The 12,359-nt window shown below is 44.7% G+C and overlaps 1 long non-coding RNA gene across 1 annotated transcript; it reads right to left on the bottom strand.

Annotated features, from left to right (window-relative positions):
* Positions 1-759: 759 nt before the first annotated feature.
* LOC119376865 (uncharacterized) lies at positions 760-10,987 on the bottom strand. The gene is made up of 4 exons (XR_005180678.2): positions 10,868-10,987; positions 6,914-6,973; positions 2,476-2,526; positions 760-1,661 (listed from the first exon to the last, which is right to left on the bottom strand). It is a non-coding gene; the product is annotated as an uncharacterized LOC119376865 (long non-coding RNA).
* Positions 10,988-12,359: the final 1,372 nt, after the last annotated feature.

The following is a 12,359-nucleotide window of genomic DNA, read 5'->3' as shown; positions in this document are numbered from 1 at the left end:
TGCTCCAAGGTCGATCCAAATAGGTCGTGGAGCTTCAGGCGAAAAGCGGCTCAGAACGCACTGCCAGCGACATCAGCAAGGGGAGTTATGGGTACTTTATGGGTACTGCCATTGAAGCGCGACTAGGTCTGGAGGGAACAAACTTTAGCAAAAAACCAAGTTTTATTCAAGGGCGAAGCAATCGTTTTGTTTTACAAATGACATTTATGTAACAAGAGGCCATATACATTTATGTAACAGGAGGCCATATGCCAGATGTAGTTCGCGGGAAATGACTTTGTCATTGTTGGTAAACGAATGACATACTTGGTCCTATTTATAACACCTATTTTTTTTACTGAATCCTACATATGTAATATATTATATAATTTTCAACTGTCTTTTCGTCCACTATACTTTCTTTTTTTCACATTTATATCACAATTACTACAATAAAGTTACAACAGTACAATTGACGTCCCGTGTATCACCCGTGGCCTCATTATCTCTTGATTTTCATTAAGGCTATATCAAACAAAGAAATGAGCCCTTAAAGGGACATAAAGAGCAAAACGATTTTTCTCGCATTACTAAAGTAGTCTTCCACGATATCAAAAACACCACGCTTTCTGCGCGAAGACGCTTAATAAGCGAGCAAACGCGCAAAAAGAAAATACAGGTGGCGACGCCACCTTGGAATTCCCGCACCATTTGCCGTGATGACACATACTATTTTTGACGGCGCCTGCTTGGGCCTATGTAGTTCCTAATCGGTTAAATCGAAGTACATTGTCTTCTGAGGGGGCAAGAGACTTGACAGAACGAGTTTGTGGAAATTTCGTCGAGCCAGTGGCGCCAAAATACGTTGAATGCTCTTTGAAGTCTTTTACGTCACGAATTACAAAGATCGGCGCGAAATTTAAAAATGAAACATTGAACTTGGTTTTCTCCTCTAATAATAAACCTATGGTGGTGAAATAAGCTACACAAGAGCAGCTTTAGCACACTTTATCAATCTAAACCAATTCATTGTTTCTCTTTAGTGTCCCTTTAAAATTCCCTACTTGAAATATGTCAGTTGACTCCATGCCACCCTGCATTTACGCTACTGCCACTATTCTATATTATAGAGGATGTATAGCGAAAGGCGTGTACACATGTCCTATTTGTGTTGTGCAGTGATATAGTTTGTCTACTTACGCAGTGCCGATGGAAATGCGTGGCAACCAACAGAGGCGCCACGGACTTGTAGCAGATATATGTTGTGGGAAACAGCACATTCCTGTTTCTTGGGGCAAATTTAGTGAATTGGGCACCCTATCCTGTCTTCTCGTTTTTTTTCCCTCGTTCTCAGTTGCACCACAAATGGCCCTTCGCGCAGAACAGGATGATGTTGTCTGCTATTACCTACTCCGCATCTCTTACAAGGCTGAGTAGACACTGCTCCTTCACCACACTGAAGCTGCGAAAGGAGTCCTCAGTCATGCGGACCTTCTTAGAACGCCTCGCAAGCCATGAAACCAGCAAAAACACATGCAGAACGCATGCAGCGTGCGAGCAAAGCAGCGGGTTTTCGAGGCAGCGTGAAAGGCAGAGCGGAGAGGTGTACAGTGACGAGTTTTCTCTCCACATTCAGCGGCAGCACCAGGCACCGCAGCACCCCACCACGGCGTGGGTCTCCCCTATGGGTGATAGATGTTTCAATGCGATAGTGTTAGTGCCCACGCTTGAAGAAAAAAAGCCATTCGAGTAAAAAATAGAAATGAATTGGTGCTTTTCTTACTAATTTATTTACTTCGTTAAATCGGTCTTGATTCCAAGTTAGTTCGGGTTGACAACAACGTTGAACCTTAGGAGTACCTGGCGGGGAATGCAACTTTCTGCCTTAGATTGGAAACTATGTAAGACCAGGTTTTGTTAGATTGAGCTTTAAGTTTATTTTTATGCTGTAGAAATGTCTAGTCTTGATGCCATGTAAAGTAGTTCCCAACACACAACAAATGTTCAGGACAGGTGCTGAGACTTCTCTAGTATTAACAAGGCTTGACATTGTTATGGTGTACTAACCACATGCACCGCACAAATGAGAGGGAAAAAAGCAGCCTAAATGCAGGAGACAAGAGTGAAGTCGTAAGGAGATAAGTAGGGAGAGAGACAGGATGGACTGACGGGTGAGGAGTGAAATGAACGATAGGACAAGGCATGAACAAACAGAATGCATGCAATCTCGGACGATGCATTGTTTCTGAAATGCAAAGTTTGCCGCATCAACACTAATCAAAACGGAAAGCAGGCTGCACTGGTCCTGAAATTCAAAGGTTTTCCAGTACAGAATGCAATTCCAGGACCTTCAAGGGCCTTGAAAATGTAGTTTTCAAATTCAAGGGTTTTCAAGGACCTGTACGAACCCCGCATTCACTAAATGCACATTTTACAAGTTTAAAAATTATGTCATTCTGCAAAAAAGAAAACAGAGAAGCAAGGATGTGAACCCACTTGAGCAAGGTGCAAGTCACTTGAGCTGCCATCATTCTTCTCACTCCAAGCCTGCAAATGAAATGTGCAACACTAAGGACAGCCCACTTTGTGCAAACTTTAACGAAAGTATAATTGACAATTGCCGTTAAAGCATACTGCACAAGAGCACAATGGTAGCATAAGGAATGCTAACCGACGTGGCAAGTCATTGTCTCCACATTTAATTAAAAAAAGCTAAAGCAGTGAAGAAGAGTAGCAGTGACAACCACCTGCCCTGCCAAGAAGGTAAGCACATTCTGCGCGCGTGGCTCAAGCTAACATCGCCTTTTTCTTTTTTTATTGAAATAAAAGTAAAATGAAGGAACTGTTGTCACCGTTGCTTGGTGACGGCTACCCCTTCTCATTTGGTTGTTTTGATTAAAAATATAAGAAACAAGAATAACATATATATATAGATATATACATATATATACACACATACAGTAAAACCTCGGTAATTTGTACTCGGTTAATTGGGAATCCCGGATAATTTGTATTATTTGCGCGGTCCCAAATTTTTACATGTAAATTTAACCGGATAATTGGTGCGGCCAGTCTGCGACTTCCCGGTTAATTGGCACACTTGGCCGTGACTTCCAAGATATGCAAAGGGTGTTTCGAATCTCGGAGGCTGTAACTAAAACATGCATTTTTTTTTTTTTTTTGATGTACGGATCTCGAAGGCCACGTTTTTTTTATCGGAAATACGTCGTAGACGCCATGTTTTAGCAATTGCCAGGCGGCGATGCGTGCGGTTGCGATCATCATCATCATCATCTCAACAGCGATGTTAGCCACTCTAGCGAAGTGAATGTTTTGTGGAGTCTTTGTGCCATTTGGATGTCGGCTGGCGAGCATTGTGCGATTCGGTGCGACTGCTCCATTTGTCTCCTGTCTCCGCTTGAGTGTCTTCCCTGTGAATTAGTTGATTGAGGTGTGCTTGGAAGGAAGCTTTGCACGCGGACGAGGAGTGCACTCCAATCGGATTCTCCGAGTACGCAAATGTCGAGTGCACAGTGCAGACGTGTTACGCCGACATCGACAGCGAGATAGCTGCGAGATCGACCGATTCGGCCTCTAATGTTGACAGCGATGACGAGCCCTCCCGAGCACCCCCTTTGGCGGATGTCATCGATGCCTTGAGTGTTGTGCGCAGCTTCGTCGAGTGCAACGGCGGCGAGGCTGAGATGCTGCGCCTCATTGACAGGCTGGAAAATATGACTTTCAGTGCTGGGAACTACCGAACGCGTCAGTCACGCATGGAGGAATTTTCCTCCAAGTAGGCTGACTTGCCACAATAAAGGTGTGACTTCCGTACATCACGTTTTCTGGCTGATTTCTTTGATTTCGCGTTGTTTCGGATAATTGGGAATCCCGCTTAATTGGGATATTTTTCTCGGTCCCAAGGCCTTCGAATTAACGAGGTTTTACTGTATATGCAGTCCTACATTTGGCAAGTTCAAAAGTTCTCGTTTAAACAGAGCACACATACAACCACGGTGCACACTTTCAATGTAGTCCGCTCAATATTCATAGCAAATATTGACGTCTTCAAAATAACGCTGAAGCACTTTCATTGCCTTGCGGTTTATACTAGATGGCCATGGGCCTAGTATTTTCGCCAACGAAAACATTTGCCCTGAGTCCACAGAGTGGAGTTCCTGTTCGAGTCACTGTCTATGCGTGTCGTGCTTGGGACAGTCGAGCAACAGATGATGTAATTCGTTGCCGTCGTGGCCACACAAACATGTTGACGATGGTGTGTGATGAATCCCAAAGAAAAAGTGCTTTGTGTAAGCAGTTCCAAGTCTCGGGCGATGTATGAGTGTGTCGACACGTCTTAGGAGCTGAGGGTCTCATTGGCCATCCATTTAGGAAGACGGCCATGTACCCCAAGGGAAGCCCGTACAGCACAGGCTGACAGAGTCAAATGCCTTTTTTATATCTATGAACACCGCAACAGTGATGTTCCCACAGTTCATCTCATGTCTCACAAATGTGAGCAGGTCAAAGACACAGTCCATAGTGCATCGTCGTCTGAAGCTAGCCATCTGTTCAGGAAGAGTGTTGTTAGCTTCAATCCACCACAGCAACCTTATGTCAATGATTTCTTCCATGACTTCAGATATGCAGCTAGTGAGGCTGACAGGGCAAAATGAGTCGAGGGATAGCGGTGATTTACCGGGCTTTAGCAGGCATTCATAGTCAGCATCTACACTCTCTGTGACGGCTGTAAGCCTTGTCGCATGGAAGTAACTGCTTCGAATACAGGACAAATATATCCAACGTGGCCGATGAAAAGGAGTTCTTCAAACATGAAGCGGCATTTTTCAGGAATAAGGGTGAGACGCAATGACTGCACTGGTTGAGGTACTGCTTCAGTTCATCCGAGGCATTCATCAAAATATGTGGCCAAGACAATGACATCATCCAGGTATACAAGACATGCCTGACACTTCAGGCCAGCCAACACCATGTCCATAACGTGTTAAAACGTAGCCGGTGCCGAACAACACCAGAACGGCACGACTTTGAGCTCGAAGAGGCCGTATAGTGTGATGAATGCGGTTTTCTCCCTCTCCCTCAGCAAAGTTAGAAATTGGGCTAGTTGGTTGTGCATGTTGGGAGGAAATTGCGCTACAGTTAACTGGGACTTAACAAAGCTAGAGGACAGACGGACGGAATGGACACGACGTCCGTCCGTCCGTCCTCTAGCTTTGTTAAGTCCCAGTTAACTGTGGCGCAATTCCCTCCCAACATCCCTCTCCCTCTCGTCGACTTGATTTCGGCTCTTTCTTTACAGACGACATTTGTGAAGGTGTTCAGGAATGCGCCGTGGAAAAGGTCCCAGGTCATCAGCAAGGCCTCTCAGTTCTCGAACCATGTCCGAGAGGTGTCTTCCAAGGTGAAATAAATATGCCGTAGCGTGTCTTCACCGGTCTAATTCTTGAAAAGGGCGGCATGGTGGTACCTTTGAAGCCAGCTTTCCGGGTCTTCGAGTGATGACCCACGGATGGTTGGCGGCTCCCTGGATTGATTTAGCCGGATCGATGTAGGGGCCACTGGGGCTGTCATCGTTGCTGTTGAGGTCAATGTCTTGGGTTGCTTGGCGTTGTCGGGAAGGGACCCATACTCTGGCTGTAGTCCTAGCTGCCTGCGGCTAGTTCGACGACCCGAGATGTCTTTAGTCCCTCCATGTTCACGACGTAGATTTGGATCATGGCTCCGAGTGGGCGTCCAGAACATGGACGAACCAGCACCTCCACCAGATGTCCCGTGGTTGTGACATGGAAGCAGGCGGAACTCCAGCAGGTACGGATAAAACACTTAATTAGGCGAACTTGTGCCCACAAGGAAAAGAAGTGATACACTCGGAGCAATGATAGCCTCGAGCACAATCGTCGGTCGTTGGTCATTTGATCAGCAGTAAGGCGCGTCGGCATTTATACATGTGGCATCGAAGGTTCCAGCCTTATCGTTGGTGGCTGTGTTAGTTTCACAATAAGCTGTACTGTTCGTGTTGTGCGCTCAAGCTTACCAGAGCAATCTACAATAATCGGCATTGTTCCTAGACGCTCCAGCGAGGCACGCGCAAGGTAGTGGTTACACGTGTAACGACCGGGGTCGGTTACGTGAAAATAGGAAAAGAAGCATGCGTGGCAATGTATCTAAATACTATCAGTATAAATTTACAAAGCGTATTTCTTCAAAACTTTATTTTCCTTAATTTTCCTTAACTTAAAACTAATATTAAGGTGAAAATTCCATTTTCTAAATTCAACACGAATACCCCAGCACATCAGCCACCACGTGATGTCCCAGGTTTCAGCACATTTTCGGTAGTGTGCCAACGCTGGTCCAATAAAGGTTTCTTAACCTTGCCACGTTTTATCTGTCGATCATTTAGAACACAATACGGTTCATTTTTACCGATAAATAATTGACTAGGCCCTAGCAAATGCCATGAAAATGCATGATGCCAAGGCGGGTTCGTGGGGAATTTTCAAGTCAGTGTCACCAGATGCATTCCTTTCTCATGCCCTTTTCTGGCCTACCCAACCTCTTACAATAACAGCGACAACTTTTTCTGGCAGTGTAGAAGAAAGCGTTCACTAAAATTTTAAGCAAGTTTTCCTTCGTGCACCTTTAAATTTTGACATATGGTGCTACCGAATGTAGGCTTCTAGTTACACAAGGACATCACTTGATTAAACCTGAAGAGTACACAGCCTGGACAAGGTGCCCTACAAGGTTAATCAAGATGATAATGCAATGACTCAACTTCAGATCTATGCGAACAGGTATGAGCTATGTGTACACTGTATCGACACAGGCAAGAATAACCAAAACAGAAAAAGCCAATATACGAAAATGACATAGATTCAGTACAGATGACAAGAAAGCAAGTGCAGCCTACCATGTCATCTTCGGCTGAACTGAAGTGCTCCTCACTGCCGCTGCTGTTGCCGGACTCGCCCTGCACAGGAAGAGAGCCCAGACATCAGTCACAAATGCAATAATAATAATAGCTGGGGTTTTACGCGCTAAAACCACGATGATTATGAGGCACACCATAGGAGGGCTCCGGAAATTTTGACCATCTGGTGTTACTGAACATGCACTGACATCGCACAGTACACAGACCTCTAGCATTTAGTCTCCATAGAAATGCACCGCCGTGGCCTGGATCGAACCCGCAACCTTCGGGCCAGCAACCGAGCACCGTAACCGCTACACCACCACGGCGGACCACAAGTGCAGTACAGTCACTGCCAATGGCCTCTGTATTTGTGTGCCATGCCTGTCAGAGGGCACTCACCGGTCTCCATTGGAGTTACTACTTATTACACTAGAAGCTGCACATTTGTGTTCGAGATGCAGTCTTCTGCAAGAATATATATGGGGTCTAGTAGAAGCCTAGTTAGAAGCAAAGAAATAGTGAGAGACAATCAGGCAAGAGCTACCTTCCCTTCAGCAAGACTACAAGTCCTGACCAAAAGACACCAGAGTACTTCAATTACACCAATGCACACTGCAAGTAGACCTTGTGTTCACCCTTTCCAATCCGTCTTGTCTTCCTTGCCAGTACCTTCAGTCACGAATAACACACAAGCCAAACTTTCAATCATGTTGAAATTTGTTTCTCTCTATGCCCTGGAGCCCACCTTTTCTTTTACATCCAGGCCTACGCCTCTTTTTTGTTTGTTTGGTTTTTTTTGGGGGGGGGGGGAGGGGGAATGTTCATTTCAAGGATTGGTTCTACAAGATTTTGATTTTCACAGAAATATGCAAATAGTTCTTGTTGCCTTTTATAGCTGCAGTACAAGTAAAATTAATCTCATGCAGAAGGCACTGAACATAGCATCACCTCACACATTGGTCAGAGCACCAACAATGAGAAAAAAGTGCAGGCTTTTCTTTTACTTTCAGCTGTTCTTGCACCACGTATCAGTGCGTTATTTTGTAAATACAATTGCCACTGCATGACCCCACATATTATGATTGTCTGTTTACAAGTCCCTAGTCAGAGCTGGTGCATACTATCATCCATCTCACAGCTCCCCACAATTACATGATGCTTTCATGCCCTGCTGTCAGCACCATCACATTTCTGTGAAAAAATTAAAGGGGTGTACAACTGCTATTGCAAGTGCTTAAAAGGGCCCTGCATCACAAATTAAGCACATCATTTTCATTGCCTTTTCTGGTACCACTGAATGAGCGATTTTGCAACTCAAGTTCGAACGCTGCAAACAAATTAGTTAAGATTTTATTTCAACGGGAAAAACCACCTTCTGCTCAGACAGTGACACACAGTGGCAATCTTTGGCATCTGAAGTAACGTTTGGTCATGTGACAGTAACACCAGTGGTCATGCATTTTGATTGGCTTGACAAGCCATGTCACATGTAACATTCATGCTGTCCCAGCAAGGCACAAGAAACATAAAAAAAACACTCCTCATACTTTACCAGATACAAAAGGATTTCTATTTTTAAATATAATATTTAGAGCACAATTGCAAACACGACACTAGGGGTGCTGCACAACAGCCACCACGTGGCGAGACTTCTGTTATATTTCTACAAGAGGCGTGTAGTGAGGGGAAGCAACTAATGACATCAGTGGCATAGTGAAATACAAAAGGGATTGTTTTTTCTTGTCTGCTTGAGCTTTGAGATCTGAAGACATAGTGACAAATTAATAAGACTAATAACTTCAGTTTTTCTGCAACAATTTTTATATTTCCTTCTGCATTCACCTCAGTATTCTATACTACACACACTCCAGTGCTACAGAAGGCAGTCGAAAAAACATTGCAGGGTCCCTTAAAAGTGCTTATTTGCCAATTCTTGTACAGAAGCATCATAATGTGAGGATCATTAGTACAGTTGCAAAGTATGTTACAGTTACTGCATCCTCTGAATGTGGTGCTGCAGCCCACCATTCGTTTCATCTGTGCAGTAGCAACGTCCTCTTGACAACGGATGCTACAATTCTGGTTAACCTCCCTGCCTTCCTCTCGTTTTATTATCTCTCTCTCCTCTTGAGAACATTGATTACTGTGAAACGTGCTGGAATTGTGCACAGCTGGTCACAATAATTCTGCAGACACCCTACTTACATTGCCACTTTGGTGCAGTGCAAAACAAGTGCAAAACAGCTGTGCAACAGACAACAAACAGTTCAAACCAGCTGCATTAATGCATAGGTAGTTGCATCGTTTACTTTCATTTTCGTGCACCTGTCATGTCTATTTGCCACAGCCCCACAATTCAGTCGTCAGTGCTGATTAAACTAATGCTGGTGCCTCACTTCTATTTTTATTCACCTGCAAAATCACAAAGAAAAACCAAAAGATTCGAAATGAAACATATCATGCATGACGGTATGATGGCCACATTACTCTTTGAAATGCACAGTTCTCAGGACGTCAGAGGTGAACCACATCTGCTGTTCAGGCACCTTGCCTCTTGAACTAGGATAGCATACATTTGCCAAACACAAGTGCTGCACCTGCACCTCTGCCTTTGTTCCACATGTTGTCTTGTAGCTGCACCAAACCAAATTTCTGATTTTTTCATGCCCTACTGCAAACTGGTTCATAGTTGTTCTTGCCATCGAATAGAACTCTAGTACAATGTAAACCACCAAGGCACCACACATTCTGCCAACTGTGCTGTCATGGCCCCCCAAGAAGGAAGGTGATTCCCAGTTTTATTGGCAACACCAGAAGACCAACATCCTCCTCTGCATTCCTGCATGAACAATTCTGGAGAGAACGCTGCAAGAATGTCTGCCCTCAATGGTGCACTTTGGAAGCCCTTAAACAAACCATTTCATCATTTCTTTGGGCATGCTGACAAACCCCTGATCTAGAATTAGAATGCCTGTGGCGCACCTCAATGGATTCCTAAAGCAGAAAACTATGGCAGGTTCAAGTGTGACTGTGGCTAAGCGTAGAAAGCTGGGCAGGATGGTCCTGTTGGATCTCAGTTTTGTCTGCATTTCCACAAAATCTGTGATTACCTAACTGTGTTTTAACTTGCCCAACAGAACCTATGGACAAGTACACCAACATCTGCATACTGAATACAGCACAACACATAAAACGGGCAGTATTCATGATTTTTACATGGGCCATTTTTCCTTGCAAATTACTGTACGGTTTGATTAAAAATAAGAGAGCTTGTCCCGCCACTACAAAGCAGCATTACAAATTAAACGAAACCAAGGTACTCGTCAACATAGGTTGCGTGGATGAGGCATACGCTTACGCAGACCGTTCGCTTTTAGATAACATTCGGGAGTTCACTAACATTCTCAGCAGCAGCTACAGATATGAGGACACAGGTGAACGGCGTTTAACACCTCCAAATTAATGCATGTACGCTGTCCCTTAATTCGACGCGTGCAGAAAGGGAAACGCATGAAAATGCGTTTGAAAATGCACCCTTATGTTCCCGGATTATAAGCCGATAAAATGGGTTGAAACGTTGATCCGTGCCATAGAACGCAGAGCTCTAAATCAACACGAGCATGCGAGCATCGGCGTAGCCGGGGGAGGGGCCTTCGACACACAGTGGTGTAACGCCAGTCAACATACAAAGCTTGGCTGTGGAAGTTCATGTAGTAGTGTGACCTTTAATACTTTATCCCACGCTAACTTGAAAAGAGCACCCTTGAGTAATGACTCATGACTAACGACTGCAACGACTCTGCAAGCACATACACGAGGTGTGAGGGGATGCAAGCGCACAGGTTCTTGCCCATCGTCGGCGCCCGCATTGAAGCCGATCTGAAAACAGCAATACTGGTGATCCACGTGAAATGGCGCGATGTTGACGAGCGAAAATCGGGCACTTCTCACCATGGAACGACACCACAGTTCCCACGCTGTACTTCAAAACGCCGCACACTGGTTGTCACGACGTGCACATGTGCATGAGAAACTTAGAAGTTTGAAAACGCGCTGACACCAGTTGCACAACCATGCGCGCGCCCAGCAATCAAGTTTAGCTCTTCTTCGCCACCTGGCGTGTTATGAAGAAAATAAGACATGCAAGCTTGTGGACGTCACATATGTTTTTTTTATTTTGTAATAGAAAAATAACGTTATGAATGACACTTAAAGGTTACCACATGGGTATAACAAAAGGCAATGGGTGCATTGAGTAAAAGGCGGGAACTTCAAACCAGTATTTGCAGCCCTGAAGCTGTATTGTATTTACAGCCGTAAATGAAACGCTATCACGTATGCTTGCTGCATTGTTTTGCGTTCTTTGTCGCTCTATAGTGCTAACTGTGAGAAAATGCCATAGATAATCACCGATACAAGTAGAACAGCGTTTCGCTGCACCACGCTGGGAAAAGGGATGCGGGGTGCACGGAGAAAGAAGTTACGAGTGAAAAACAGTGCTAAAAAGACGGGACAAGAAAGGACACGGAACCACGGCGCTGACTAACAACCAAATGTGTTTTATTCCTTCAGTCAGCATAAATATACTTCACCACTATCGCAATGACACTACAGAAAATGGAAGACTCAGCCTGCGCAGAGGCAGTAAGGCGATCAATGGGACATGAATGCTATCTCCTTCGGAAGGAGGGAGATAGCTGCAGCCGGGGCTACTACAAAATTTTGTAGAAGCCCCGGCTGCAGTCTTCAACGACAAAGCCATTCAGGCTGTCAGCAAGAACCGTCCATCCGCAGCGAAACCTCACAAGGTAAAAAAGCAAAGCAGTTTTCTTGTTGGATAACGTAGGCCTCACCAAACTTGCAAAAGGTGTCGAACAACCCAATGGACAACGAATATCCTGAGGACGTCCGAAGAAGAGCCTAACGTCCGCGTCCCAGAACGGCGGTTCACGGGGCGTGCAGCGGACGTCGCGTTTTGGATGTCCAAAAAAGGTCTTCCGACAGACGTCCAAGAATATATAGCACGTGGACGTTTTCAATAATCCAGGCATGGATATCAAGAGGACGTCGACAGGAGATGGCCGTGCGGACATTTCAAAGCTGTTTGGATGCAAATTCTACACGCTAGTTCATCTGACAATGCGTGAAACTGATTTTGCAACATATGGAAACCGCCGCTAATTTTTATCTTTCGGAAAATATGTGATTGAGGAAATAATTCATGGATAATTGTGCGAGCATGTATGCATTGCATTCGTGGCATTTCTCGCGATTATTTACGTGCTTAGGAGAAAGGTGAATGGGTGACGCACATACGTAAACGTGACTGCAGTTTCTTCCCACGAAACACAAAACCTCTAAAAAACGTCTTAGTTTACGAGAAGACCAAAAATATATGCATTTTTAAAATATAGCATTAATTCGCCCCTCAAATGTGCTTGCA

The sequence above is a fragment of the Rhipicephalus sanguineus genome, unplaced genomic scaffold (genome assembly GCF_013339695.2).
Source record: "Rhipicephalus sanguineus isolate Rsan-2018 unplaced genomic scaffold, BIME_Rsan_1.4 Seq256, whole genome shotgun sequence".
NCBI classification, from domain to species: domain Eukaryota; kingdom Metazoa; phylum Arthropoda; class Arachnida; order Ixodida; family Ixodidae; genus Rhipicephalus; species Rhipicephalus sanguineus.
The sequence above is the reverse complement of the archived record's forward strand: the minus strand, read 5'-3'. Positions and strand labels throughout refer to the sequence as shown.